The sequence below is a fragment of the Phodopus roborovskii genome, unplaced genomic scaffold (assembly GCF_943737965.1).
Source record: "Phodopus roborovskii unplaced genomic scaffold, PHOROB, whole genome shotgun sequence".
In the NCBI taxonomy this organism is placed as follows: domain Eukaryota; kingdom Metazoa; phylum Chordata; class Mammalia; order Rodentia; family Cricetidae; genus Phodopus; species Phodopus roborovskii.
Genome location: NW_026126058.1, coordinates 149,650 through 163,367, shown reverse-complemented (window position 1 = coordinate 163,367; position 13,718 = coordinate 149,650). Strand labels below are relative to the sequence as shown.

Here is a 13,718-nt window from a genome sequence, read left to right as displayed (position 1 = left end):
GAAACGGTAGTACTGAAAACAGCACTTGTGAACACTACAAACTTAAAAAAAAAAAAACACTTTGAGGTGAACTATGAAATGTGCCTACATGAATTTGGCAATAATGGGCATTCTTGGCTTTGTTCTACATAATTCATATTAATTCATGTGTTACCTTCTGCTGTGGGCTTGGCAGTCTCCTAGGAAGACTGGCGTTTTTCATGTTCCTATTAAAAGTTTATTTGGAAAGCAGGAGAGGGTGAGGGAGGTTTGAGGAATACCTATGTAATTGATTTAGAACATATAAAATAAATGCTAACCATTTCTTCTAATGTCTTTTAAAACATTCTATAGGTGATTGAAAAATTGACTTTTGTTCTTGCTCCACACACAATTTTATTCAAAAAATATTCATTTGCTTATCATTTGATGTTAAACTGCTGTCATGTTCAGCTTTGTTTCATGCAATACAGGCCTATCATATCTTATTCTAGAGAATTCTTTATTCAATAAAGTTTTGAGAGAGTGGTTCATGTGTATTCCTCCTCTGATAGCTTCTGACTGGTCTTTTAAACTCTTCATTAGCACATCTTTATTTAAACAAGCTAAGCTGGGTGTGGTGGCTCATGAAGGCCAAGGCAATTGCAGAGGAGTGTTCTAGGCTAGCTTGGACTACAGTGTAAGACACCCCCCATCACCACCCCCTGCCCCTGAACCAAAATTCAATTTAATCACAGTTTTTGAAGTTCAGGTGAAGTGACTCTGTGACATGTTTGTAGGATCAGCATTATTCACTTTATGTAACAGACTCATGGTTATATCTATGACTTCCAGATGTACAAAAAGAATGTAGCTGGGTTTTTTCCCTTCTATTTTAAGGGATGTACCCTCATCATTAAGTACCTTCCCACCCTAGGTAACTGGGGAAAATGGAGAACATAGGAACAGACCATCAAAACAGGAGTTTATAACGTCTACTACTGACAATTGACACAGTCTCATTTGGAAAATCTAGCCTCCTAGTTAAATGATGAGTTTTTTAAATGATCAGTTTTTCTTTTTAGAAGTGGTTTGTGAAGATTAATCAGTTATTTAGTAATGGGCGCTTGGACCTTTTGTACACTGCAAAACTTCTGAAGCCTTGAAATCAGATTGGGTATTGCCACTGCCACCCCCCTATACCGGTTCCATTCATTTTCACATGTAGTTTGCTTGTTTTCATTACACTTTTTACTCTGAGATAATTGCAGATTCAAAAGCACTTGTAAGAAATAATAGATTTTGTATATCATTATATCCAATAGTAACTTTTTTGTTTTTATTATACTTTTTTTATATTTTTCTTATTTTACATATCGATCCCAGTCCCCCTCCCCCCGACTCCCTGGCCCACTCTCCCCCATCCCATGTCCCATCTCCCATCCACTCCGCAGGGAGGGCGAGTCCTTCCAGGAGGGATCATCAAAATCAAGTCATTTGGGGTAGGCCCTAGGCCCTCCCTCTTGTCTCTAGGCTAAAGGGGGTATCCCTCCATGGGGAAATCAGTTCCCAAGGTCCTTTCATGCACCAGGGATACATCCTGGTTCCACTGTCAGAGGTCCCTTAGACTACCCAGGTCTCATAACTGAGACCCACATTCAGGAAATCTGGGTTGGTCCTATGCTGGTTTCCTAGCTATCAGACTGGGGTCCATGAGCTGTTCCTAGCTATCAGACTGGGATCAGGTCAGCTGTTTCTGTGGGTTTCTGTAGCCTGGTCTTGACCCCTTTGCTCATCACACCTCCCTCTCTGCAACTGGAGTTCAGAAGTTCGGTTCAGCATTTAGCTGTGGGTGTCTGCTTCTGCTTCCACCAGCTACTGGATGAAGGCTCATGTTTGTCTTTTTGTGACTGGGTTACCTCACTCAGGATGGTTTCTTCTAGTTCCATCCATTTACCTGTGACTTTCAAGATCCCATTGTTTTTCTTCCCAGAGTAGTACTCCATTGTGTAAATGTACATTTTCTCCCTCCATTTTTCAGTTGAGGGGTATCTAGGTTGCTTCCAGGTTCTAGCTATTACAAATAATACTACTATGAACATAGTTGAACAGATAGTTGTCCTTGTTGTATGATTGTGCATCTTTTGGATATATGCCTAAGAGTGGAATTACTGGATCTTGAGGTATACTGATTCCCATTTTCCTGAGGCACCGCCATACTGATTTCCAAAATGGCTATAAATGTTTGCACACCCACCAGCAGTGGAAGAGTGTACCCCATTCTCCACATCCTCTCCAGCATAAGCTGTCTTTGGTATTTTTTAATTTAGTCATTCTGACAGGAGTAAGATGGTATCTCAGAGTTGTTTTGATTTGCATTTCCCTGATAGCTAAGGATGTTGAACACTTTCTTAAGTGTCTGTCATTGTAGAGTCCTCCATTGAGAAGTCTCTATTTAGTTCTTTTCTCCACTTTTTTTATTGGATTATTTGGTGTTTTGGTGACTACCTTCTTGGGTTTTTTTGTATATTTTGGAGATCAACCCTGTGTCAGATATGGGGTTGGTGAAGATCTTTTCCCATTCTGTGGGCTGCCCTTTTGTCTTGTTGACGCTGTCCTTTGCCTTACTGCTTCTCAGTTTCAGGAGGTCCCATTTATTAATTGTTGATCTCAGTGTCTGTGCTACTGGTATTTTGTTCAGGAAGTGGTCTCCTGAATCAATTTGTTCAAGGTACTTCCTATTTTCTCTTCTAAGAGGTTCAGTGTGGTTGGATTTATGTTGAGGTCTTTGATCCATTTAGACTTAAGTTTTGTACATGATGATAGATATGAATCTCTCAGTATCCCTACAATATACAAATGACAACCTGGCTGAGAAGGAAAACAGAGAAACATCACCCTTTACAATAGCCACAAACAAGTAACTTTTTTGGAGACAGGGTCTCTCTATGTAGCCCTGTTTTTGGCTTGGAATTTGCCTTTAAGGGACTTGCTATGTAGATAAGACAGGCTTTGAACTCACAGAGATCCACCTGACTTTGCCTCCACAGTGTTGGGAGTAAAAGGGTGTACCATCACATCTGTCCAAATAAGTGTTGTTAAGAATGTTATAGAACCAGCTGTCATGTATCCCAATCTGGTCTTAAAGCTGTGATGCTTTACTATGAAACTGAAGATGACCTCGAACTTCTGATCCTCTTGCCTTTACCTCCTTAGTGCTGATATTACAAGTGTGTGCCACAATGCTTGATTTATACAATGCTGCAGATTGTGTCCATGGCTTTGTGCATGCCAAGCAAGCACTCTGCCACTGATCTACACCATTAACTTTTATTGTTTATTTTTTGTTTGTGTTTTAAAACAGGATCCCTTGTAGGTCCCTGCTAGTCTTGAACTCAGTGTGTATCTAAGGGTGACTTTGAACTTATGATTTATTTCTACTTCTCCCATCTACTAGAATTAGAAATGTGCCCCATTATACCTGTTAACTTGTAGCATATTTTCATAGGTAGAAAATTAACATCGACATAATCCATTAACCTTTAGATTTCACCAATTTTAATATACACTCATTGTGTTTAGTTAAGTATAACGTTATAATTTGTGTAGAGTTGTTTATAACTTGGCTAGAGTTGTGTGGCCACTATAGTCAAAATACATAGTAGTTTTAGAAATACTTCCTTTTTATAGTCATAGCCACATCTTTTCCTTATGCCTGGCCCTTGGAAACTCCTAATCTTTACTGCCAGTAGTTTTGTCATTTCAGTGATACTATTTAAACAAATTATATAGCCCATAACACTTTTTAAGATTTTTTTTTGCCATGTTGTTGCTTGTGTGTACTATGTATATGGATATGTCTGCCTGTGCATGTGGAGGTCATAGGTTGATGCCAGCTGGAGGACCTGGAAGGAATGAGATTATCCTTTCTGGGTCAGAACTAGAAGTGCGTGTCTCTGTGTGATAATAAAGATCCCCAAATGAAGTCTATAGGCAACACTTTAAAAATTATTTTTAAATAGTGTCTGTATATCTGTGTGGCTCAGGTTTGCCTTGAATGTCCTGTGTAGCAGAATGGTTTCAAACTCATAATCCTTTGCCCCAGCCTCCCAAGTGCTGGAATTACAGGTGTACACTAGCATATCTGGCTAGAAGGAATATTTTATATGATATTAGTTTATTATTCAAACTTACTTTCAGGCAACTGCAGTAGACCCTTGACTATCAATAGTCCTTGCCTGCAAATAGCTCATAGTCTGGTGGAGTTCAGAGACCTGTGAAATAACTTTAATTTGTTCCTTGACCCTAGTGAACAACTTTTGTTTCCTTCTCTTTGGGTTTTGTGTCATGATTGAACTCATTCACAATTGATTGTGTGTTTGTGACAATGTCTTACTTGCGTCCTGAGCTGGTATTAAACTCTCAATACGCCTTCTCACTTTCCCAATTGCTAATATTACAGGCATGCACTGCCACATTCAGCTTACAGTTATATATTTTAAAAGTAAAACTAAGTTTGCACTCCCTGACTTGTAATGTTATTGAAGCCTTTTCCCTTCTTATTGGCTGGCAAGGTGTTAGTCATACACTAAGGGGTCTTGTTCTTAGTGACCTGTAGTTATCTTGGTTATAAATATGTTTTACTTAGGTTCCCATTAAGCCCTTTGTGAGAGCTGCTGTCTAGCAAACAGAGCATCCCTAGCTTCATCTCCTCAGGCCATGTGCTTGGAGATCACATGGTAAAAGTCTCTGCAAGTACTCCAGTCAGTAATCCTGGAGCCCTACCATGGCATGCAGGTATGGCATGACAAAATAACAACAAAAATGACATGTTCAACTGGTCCATCTCCTTTTAAAAGGCCTTTCTGCTAGGCATTTGGGTACAGATTTGATAAAATAAGGCCCTTGTTCTCACAAATGTTAATTGTTGTCTAGCTTAGGAATCGAGACCACACACTCAGTCATAGGGAAGTTCTATTGTGAAGGTGTACATAGAATGCTAGAGATCATGACAAGAGAAGTCACAGAACAAGATAGAAGGCACAGGAAATGCTTCCCAAAGAAGGATTTGAAGAACAAAGAGGAATGAACTAGAAGTATAACTGGCTTACTATCATTTAAATACAGCTAAAATGTGTTACTTCTTTGAAATCTCCTGCCTGCACAGATAACTGTGCAGTTGTCCCACATCTTTTTTCTCTCATAAACTGTTACCATCATCTACTTTTTTGTGGTATTAAGGGTCAAATCTTGCATTTTAGAAAATCACTCTACTACTGAGCCACACACCCAGCCCTGGTGTTGTTGTTTTGTCTTTTGCTTCTCCTTCCAGAATGTAACCTCCATTGGAAGAGCCCCCTTGCACAGTTAGCACAGTTCCTATCGCACAGTAGAAGCTTGAAAATTGTTTGTCAATGAAATGAATGAATGAAGAGTGAATAAATACTTGAAGCAAAGTATGAACAGATAGAAACAAGTATATATAAAGAGAAACTGCAAGTAATTAGATGTGGCAGAAGAGGCACTTTAAAAGAACAATTTGTGATCTCATTGACGTCTTTGATAATGGTATTTGAAGAGGATTTTTACCATATTACTCACTGATACTGTTTTGTTCTATACGGTCCACAGTTTTATATCCAAATATGAATGAAATTATATGGCACTTTCTATGCGCAATGACTTTTAATTCTTTATATGTTGTCTCAAATGGCAAGATTCCTTCTGTTATGGCAATGCGTATTTTATTATATATATTTATATTTTCTGTCTATCTATTATGTGCATTTGCCTTCACTATTGTGAATAGTGTTGCACTTAACCTGAGAGTGCAGATGTCCATATTAGATATTGATTTCATTTCTTTTATATATGTAGTCAGTAGTAGGGCTGCTAGATCATGTGGAAGATCTATTTTTTTCTTTTTGAGAAATCTTCATTCTGTGTTCCGATGATGCCTATACTAATTTACATTTAGATCAACATTGTGTATGTTTTCCTTTTTTTCTGTGTTGCCCCTAGCACTTCGTGTCTTTTTTCTTTTTGATGATAGCCATTCTTACTTGAATAAGGTGATAAATTTATTGTAGTTTTTAAATTTTATGAAGTTATTTTATATGTGTGGGTGATTGTATGTATGTATGTCTATGTACCTACCATGCATTCCTGGTGTCTGTAGAAGCCAGATGAGGGCAATGGTTTCCACTGGGGCTGGAGTTTTGGACAGTTGTGAGCCACCATGTGGGTGCTGGGAATCAAACCTGGGTTCTCTAGAAAAGCAGCCACAGCATTCTTAACTACTGAGCCATTTCTCCAGCTCCTTCAGTGTAATTTTGATTGGCATTTTTCCTGGGGCCTGGGGCTGTTGAGCATTTTTTGATATTCCTTTTTTGCCATTTATGTGCTGCCTTTTGAAAGATGTCTGTCAAAGTCTATTGTCCATATTTAAAAATTCAGTTATTTGTTTGAGTGTGTTGTTTTTGTTTGTTTTGCTGTTTGTTTGAATTCTTTATATTCAGTGATGTTCTTGACATTAGATAACCAGACACAAAACTTTGATTCAAATTTATAATTTATTTTCCTATTTCTCTAACACCATTGATCTACTAAAGAGTTATAGGCCACTGCTGTTCCATTGGTATTGCCACTGTGGGAAATTTGTCTTCTTTTTATCGTTAGTGCTTTCTATGACATGACTAGGTCATTAAGCTTCCATATGTAATTATAATAAATAGTTCATTTTCCAGACTTTAATATTATGTAGTTCATATGTAAAATAAAGGGGTATTGGATATGAAGACCAAATGCTTTAAAAAAAATACTACAGTCTGTTGCTTTATATTTGATCCTTTTTATGGTAAGAGAGCACAAAGCTTGGATTTTCTAGTTTTTTCAACAATGCTTAATAAGGCATGAGGAATTTTCACAAATTATACATTTTGAAAAGTATATTTCTTTAATGGTTATGGGTGTTTTGCATATATATGTATGTACACACACACATACACACACACACACACACACACACACACACACATATATATATATATATATGTATATATATATATCCACATGAGTGCTATTACCTGAAGAGTTCAGAACAGACATGTGGAGATCAGAAGAAAGCTTAGGGCCTGGAACTGGAAGTGTGTCACCAGTCAGTGCTGGGAATCAAATTGGGATCCTCTACAAGAGCGGCAAGTTCTCTTAACCACTGAGCAATCTCTCCAGCTCCTGAAAAGTTTTATGAAAAGAAATACTATTAATGTCAATTATATCTGTGTGTGTGGGTGGGTGGGTGGTGTGTTTGTGTGTGTGTGTGTGTGTGTGTGTGTGTGTGTGTGTGTGTACACAGCTATGGTGAAAATCAGTGGCTTTGTACTTTAATTCCTTCTCATTATTATACCTGCTTGTTGTGTATGAACACATCTGTCAGAGCTCAAGCTCACATTGTCCTTAGAGGAATCACTAGCTCAAGCTCACATTGTCCTTAGAGGAATCACTGCACTGTTTACATAGGGACTTCCCACATTTCTCTTGCTATGCTTCAGTCTTTCTCATCTTGGCACTGTCGTGGCACTCACCTGTATCCAGGTAGCCTGAAGAATATTTCTTTTGCACATGAGAGTTTTATTAAGCATAGTTCAAATTTTTATTTGTATATATTGTATATAAGAATGGGCTCCATCTTCAGAGAAGCTTCCTCCTGCAGCATATGGGAACAAATACAGAGACTCACACCCAGACATGCAGAGAGAATATATTGTGTGAGGGGAACAAAATCTGTTTCAATAAAGGGAAAAAAGGAAGGGCTTCAGTATGATATTTTCATATGTGTATATAATATATTTATCATTCATACTCCCATTACTCTCTCTTATATCCCTTCTACTCCTGTCTGATCCTCCTTCCCAGCTACCCTTTCTGTTTCATTTTCTTTTTCATCCATTCAATTTTCTTAGGGTTTCTTATAAGATCGTGGGTAGGGGGACTATTTGTAAGAGCATGGCTCTCTATCAATGACTATACCACCAAAAAATGTCTCTTCCTCCCCCAGAGACTACTTACTATCTATACATATCCTGGTAGAGGTGAGTCTTCCTAACCCCCTCCCCCAAGCAACTACCATTTTCTGCCTATTGGTCCTTCTATATAGGGCCTTGGCCTTTTTTATCTGCTGCCTGTACAAGATATTGACAGGCCCAGTCTTGCACAGGTAAGCACAACTGTTGTGAGGCCAGGTTCAACTACATTGTTGTGCTTCAAAGACAGCTTTCACCTCATTGCACTCCTTCATTTGGCTTATATTTCTATCCTCTTTTTGCTGTGTTTCTTGAGCCTTGGAGTCAGCGTTATTGATATCACTTATAGCTGAGTCCTTTGTTCTTATTACTTTGACCAATTATGAGTCTCAGCACTGATCACTGCCCATTGTAAATGAACTTTCTCTGACAAGAGATAATGGCATCACTAATCTATGGGTATAACTATAATTCTTTAGAGGATAGCTTCATGACCACATCCTGTTTACTTTGTGGAGCAATAGCAATAGCTTCCCACCTAGGACCTATAACCTCCCAAGCCACCCATATTTCCAATGAACTGGAGAAAACGAAACAATGACATGTTAAACTTGTTTAAGAGAGTCCAGTATTCATATTGTCATATTTTATAGGAGACTATAAACCTAGAGTAGTTTGATTTTTTTTTCCAATTTTTTTCCAAACTGAATAGATCACACACAGGTTGGGGGGAGGGGAGGGAGATAGAGGATTTATCAGAATGTCAATGAACAATTGCAAAACAAACATTAATTTGTAATTTGTAACCATTTAACTCTTCTGCCTCTAGCTTTAGCAAAAGGTGTGAATATGTGGGTACCCTTAGATATTTTTTTTGTTGTTGTTAGTATCCCCCCCCCAGAAACAGTCAGCCACTTGCTCCATACTAGCTATCTATGCTGTTGCTAGCTTTCTATGCTTTGTTTACCCACAAATACCTGCCGATATTAAGACTGCAGTGTTACCTACACAATGCACAGGAGAGCATCACAAGAAAGTTAGACAGTGAGTGCCCTTATAAAGGAATCTGTAGAAAGCTATTCTCACTAGTTTAACAGACAACTAACATTTTTCTCTTTATTTGGATCATTTTTAATTCTCTTTAAATTGTGTGTATGTGTGTGTGTGTACCTGACTATGTAAAATATGCACATGAGTACAGTGCCCACAGAGGTCAGGAGAGAGGATCTAATCCCCTAGAGCTGGAATTTCAGGCAATTGTGAACCAACCTTGGGTCCTTTGCAAAATCAGCATGAACTCTTATTTTTTTAATTTTACATATCAATCCCAGTTCCCTTTCCTTCTTCCTCCTATCCTCCTATTCTTCCCCCCCAACTCCCTGTCCCATTTCCCACCCACTCCCCAGAGAGAGAGTAAGCAGCATGAACTCTTAACCACTGAATCATCTCTCCAGCCCAAGGACCATGTATTTTTTTTATGTTGATCATCTGTCCATAATTTTAAGATTTGAAAGGAATGTGATTGTTCATCTATCTTATACCTAAAAATGTCTGCATTTAGTATAGTAATTTTCAAGTAACCTGCTATTGGTCAATGTGGTGGTTTGAAAGAAAATGACCCCTAAAGGGAGTTGCCCTATTAGGAGTAGATGTGGTCTTTTTGGAGGAAGTGTGTCACTGTGTTGGGGGATTTACAGTCTCTGTGCTCAAGATACTGTCCAGTGTGTTAGTCTATTTCCTGTTACCTGTGGATCAACATGTAGCAGCTCCTTTTCTAACACCAACCATGTCACTTACATGCCCCTATATCCCGCCATGATGGTAATGGACTAAACCTCTGTACTGTAAGCCAGCTCCATTAAATATTTTCTTTTATAAGAGTTGTCATGGTCATGGTTTCTTTTCACAGCAATAGAAACCCTAATTAAAACAGCCAGTATATTGGAATTTCTCTCCTGGCCTTTGCTTTTTATCATATCCCTAGGAGAGGTGGGGAGAGAAGCATGGATGCTACTTTCTAGGAGGATTTCCTTTGCAAAGTAGAGGAGAAGTGAAAGATTGTCCTCTCAAATGATAAAACAATGTAGAAAGAAGAAGGCAAGTTAGGGTAGATAAGTGTATGCTGACATTTCCAATATTCCCACTTCAGAAAAAATAGATATGAGTTATTGCCAAAAGTGATCTCTCATACCCCTCTTGAAAATTGCCCCCTCCAAAGTTGCCTCATCACAACAGGAGCATCGACAGCAGAAAAAAAAAGTCTAGTGTGGTTAAGTGGAGAGAGGCCTACTGGTCCTCCTTTAGCTTGTGAGCAGTTTCTAAGGATCTCAAAAGAACACATATCTCATGTAGCTGGGTTGAAAGCCAATGGTACCATCAGTGGGGAAGTTATGTTGGAGTCACAGGCTGGTAGCAACATAACATTGGTGACCAAGGATAGATGTAAGTGAAATTACAGTCTAAATGTCTTTAGTGTCAACAAAGCTAAGAGGGAGCTTAACTAACTGGGCCAAACTTCCATGCTTTGAGCTAAGAGCTCTCCAGAGTTGATGTATATCCCTTGGAGCTCAATAGATGTATGAGGGGTTCAAGCCCAGAAAGAACCTTCTTAGAGACCAGAGAGCCCCTGTTTTATTACAGTGAGTTTCTTTTGGCTCACCCACTCCGTATAACCAAGCTCCTGTCTTGATAGAAGCAGGGAGAAAGATCTTAAAAATATGTGAGTATTTATCTGAAAGTCTCTATAACTAGGAAGGACTAAGTACCTTGCAAGTTCAAGATAAGGTATGGTACTTTAAAAAGCCAACTTAAATTACTTACAAAAACTTGAAAAACTACAGTTTCTTAATACAACTTGGATTTAGTATGTTGTAAGCTACTGTTGCTGCCACAGCAAGGTACTCTTTGATGAAGTATATTGTGCATTTAAATGTAAATTTTGTATTCACCTGTCACAATTGAATGCCGTTTAAGTCTGGTGATTGTTTGATTGAGGTTGTAGACTGCCTCTGTTGGGCTTGCCTAATTAATGCCATCTTGGTTTCAATTATTTGATCACTAGAAGTGGGACTTTGATTTTCTCATTACCTCCTTATTGTTATAAAATAACAGTGTAATGAAATATTCATGCAAGTACACGATTGCTGTAGTTCAGGCAGAGGTGGCTAATACCACTTAACTGAAGGCAGCCTGACAGGCAGCATTACCTCATGGTCTATGAAATTATCATTCATTTGCTGACACCAAAATCTGTATTTGCTATATCCAAGGTTGTTTGAGAACATCTGTATATAGTGTATAAAGGTATGGATTTTACAAAGATCAATATCTCTTTTTACACAATATTTTAACATAGAGCTAGATTATTGTGAAAGGACATTAGTTTCTCTTAATCACCATCCTCTACTTCTCAGATGGGGTCGTTCTCTGTATCTCAGGCTGACTTCAAACTGTCAATCCTTCCTCCTCAGCCACCTGACTAGCTGGTATTACAGGCTGCCATACATAACTTGTCTCTCTCCCTTTCTATTTAAAGAGATGCTCTTTTCTTTGTGTGTGTGGGGGGGGTTGAAAATTGTGTATTCTATTTTTCATCTTGAAAGCTAGAATTAAGGTTTCAAATATTTTATTAATTTCCTTCTCTATGTAGCCATGTTAGTAAGTTTACATTAATCTGTAGCTATTAGGTATAGTCTTTTAAACTTTTTGTTTGTTTGTTTTGTTTTAATGGTACTGGAGATTGAATATAGAGCCTTGTACATGCTGGGGAAGCACCTACCAATGAGCTACATCTCTCTCCAACCTTAAGCCATTCATCTTAAATCTACTTTTTTGAGGTATAATCTATATATAAAAGTGTATGCAATAGGGCTATGGGTATAGCTTAGTGATAGAGAAGTTACCTAGCTTGTGAAAGGCCCCAAAGTTTGTAATAGCACACAAAACAACAAAAAACAATATCTATGTATTTATATACAACAAGGTAAGTCTCTTTTTAGTGCATTGTTTCCCTGTAAACATGTCTCCTTACATCATCCTTTGCCATTACAAGGCAGTGTCCAGTCAGATTGATACTGGCCCATTGTGACAGTGAACACTGGGTCATAGTAGCAATGCTCACAGAAGCTTACTCTGGTGTGTGAGTTTGTGTGCATCTTTCAATTAAGCAGCCTATCGTTTATATATTTTATCTGTTTTGGTCTGATGGTTTTTTGGCACTTAAATATCAACCAGCTTTCTCAGAAAGTTAGATTTTATTGGAGAAATAAAAAATAGTTCAACTTCAGGGCTGGAGAGATGGCTCAGAGGTTAAGAGCACCAGCTGCTCTTCCAGAGGTTCTGAGTTCAATTCCCAGCAACCACATGGTGGCTCCCAACCATCCATAATGAGATCTGGTGCCCTCTTCTGCTCTGCAAGCATATGCATGCAGGCAGAAAACTGTATACATAATAAATAAATAAATCTTAAAAAAAAAGTTCAACTTCATTCTGAGTATTGTGAGATGCCAAATACCCCAAGAATTTAGAGATGCCATACTATATAATCTCTGTAAGTATTAGCCATCTAGCAATCTTTTTGTTGTTGTTGTTGTTTCGAGACAGGGTTTCTCTGTATTGCTTTGGAGCCTGTTCTGAAACTAGCTCTGTAGACCAGGCTGGCCTCGAACTCACAGAGATCTTCCTGCCTTTGCCTCCCAAGTGCAGTCTTTGAAGCGTGTGCCACTAACACCCTGCCCCAGCTAGCAGTCTTATGACTGTTCCAATATAGGTAATGTCTCAGATGGTAAAATGTATATCGATAGTTATGTGTTTGTCAATTTGCAAGACTAAAGCAAAAATTTCAAAACTTTGCCACTTTGCCACAGACTAGAATGACCATGGGAGAAAACCTTTAAAAAAAATTAACCCCAATATGGTTGCATATGCCTTTAAACCCAGCACTTCAGAGGTGAGGCAGGTAGATCTATGTGCATTCCAGGATAGCCTAGTCTATATAGCAAGTTACAGGAAAGTCAGAAATATATAGAGAAGCCCTGTCCTTAAAAAATTATTTTGAAGTTTTTTGTGTCGGAGTATATTGGGGGTTGTTGCTTGTGTGCCAAGGCAGGAGTTCAAAGAACCAGTTTGTGGAGTTAGTTGTCTCCTCATACTTTTACATGAGAACTGAACTCAGGTCACTAGGCTTGTGTAGCACTATGTTTACCTACTAAGTCAGCTTACTAGCTCAAAAAACAACCATTTTATTGTCTCAGGGAGAGAAGTACATCACCGAATAATACATTTTTGGTGAGGGTGAGGTTCGAAACAAGGTTACTCTGTGTAGCCCTGACTGCCCTGGAACTCACTTTATAGACTAAGCTGACCTCATACTCAGAGATCTGCCTGTCTCTCTCTCTCCTGAGTATGGGGATTAAAGGCATGAGCCACTGTGCCCAGCCAAAAGGCTTAATTTATGATTTTCTTTTTCTTTTTCTTTTAAAGCAGTCTCACTGTGTCACTTTGGCTGTTTGAAACTTGCTCTGTAGACCAGGCTGGCCTCAAACTCACTGAGATCCTCCTGTGCCACCACCACAAGGATTTGAGTAATACTTTTGAAATAGTAAATCTGATATATTGAAAACATAGCACAGCCAGCCATTTCACAGCCGTGGTGTGAAAGCAATATTGACAGAGGAAAGCAAGGGAAGTTTTCAAGTGCATTTGAACGACCTCCAGAAGGTCAGGGCAGAAAAGTAGTAG

The 13,718-nt window shown here is 38.6% G+C and overlaps 1 protein-coding gene across 1 annotated transcript in view; it reads left to right on the top strand.

Moving 5' to 3' along the window:
• The window catches only part of Cdkl5 (cyclin dependent kinase like 5), a 115,353-nt gene that overhangs the window by 23,139 nt on the left and 78,496 nt on the right, over positions 1–13,718 (top strand). The window lies entirely within an intron of this gene.